This window comes from Montipora foliosa, chromosome 13 (genome assembly GCF_036669935.1).
Source record: "Montipora foliosa isolate CH-2021 chromosome 13, ASM3666993v2, whole genome shotgun sequence".
In the NCBI taxonomy this organism is placed as follows: Eukaryota; Metazoa; Cnidaria; class Anthozoa; order Scleractinia; family Acroporidae; genus Montipora; species Montipora foliosa.
Window position 1 is genome coordinate 40,018,478 of NC_090881.1, and position 1,409 is coordinate 40,019,886.

A 1,409-nucleotide genomic window follows, 5' to 3' on the forward strand; every position below is an offset into this window, starting at 1 on the left:
AAGAAGGACACTGAAAACTTTTCGTGACCAAGAGCTCTGCGATGCAGCGCACTCGTTTGCTGAAGAGGTAGACACAGAGTCGAGTTACTTTTAAAAAAATTTGGTCATCAAAGGTGACGAACTTCATTTTCAAGATTTGCCAATATATATAAAAAAAATTATCTCTTCAGCAAAGGTGGGGGGAAAAACGGCCACCCACTAAGACAAGAAAGAGAAACAAACTGGGAATTACGTCGCAGGCAGGCGGAAGAGGCGGTGGTGGAAAATACTGAAAATTGGTTCAAACAAGCGATGTGAACAGCGTGATGGCGAGCGATCAAAAGAAGGCGAGCGCATGGAAAAACGCGCTTAAGAACGATTTCGTCCGGAATTACCTGAATTCTGATTGGCTGGAAATAAGATAGGCTTAGAGCCTGCCGTCTTAGCCTGAAAGCCATTATATAAGCAATGCTTTGCAATAAAACCCCATTATGATGCCGTCATAACGGTGTCTTTGATTGAAAAATGACATTCGTGATTGACACGGAAACACTTGTGGAGACTTACAGGCCAAAAATAAAATAAAATAATCTGCAACCTCTGCATTAAAACGTTGTTGTTTTCTCGTAACCTATTCGCCATGTTGTTTTGTTTGCTTTCGCGACCTTCATGTCAGCCAGTATAACTAAACTTTCAATTTGTTGCCCTCCATCTCAGCTTTCAGCAATGTTTGGGATTAATTGACCTGTTCTCAGCCAATGAGCGTGTTAAAATTTTATGCATGTTTATATAGAGAGAGATTCTTCATGCGGCCCTTTGCTCTTCAGGAGAACCAGAATTGAGCCTTATTGACACTATGCAATCGCGGCGATGCACGAGTCCCCTATAGTTCAGTGCTACAGCATCCGAAATAGTAATTTCGACTCCTGCAACGGAGCACTAGAACTGTTTATATTTAAAAGTGTCTGTTTGCAATAAACAGTTCAATTGTCTCATACAGGTCTACTTCTTAATGACAAGATAAATTTGACTGAAAGTGGGTATATCTAGTTTTATTGAAATTTATACTCTGATGTTGCATTTCTAGCTTCCTGACTGGATCACTCAATCTCGAGTAACAGTATATCGTATGACCTAATACGGAAACTGGTCGCGTCAAGTGTTGCCAAGCTGAAAAATTCCAAGTTTTTCAAATCTTCAATTTCCAAGTCTTCAAATATGAAGATCTTAATGAAAATTTAATAAAACAGTTATTCCTTTCCTGCCTGTTGGATATGAGATTGGTTATAGCCAATCATATCAAGCGCGCGCTTGTGGAATAATTGTTAACGACGTTCGCGCCCATTGCTACTGCGCATTTTTTCGCTCATGTCACGCACACGTCATGCATCGCAGACCACGAAGGTAAACACGATGCTAAAGGCGCAAAC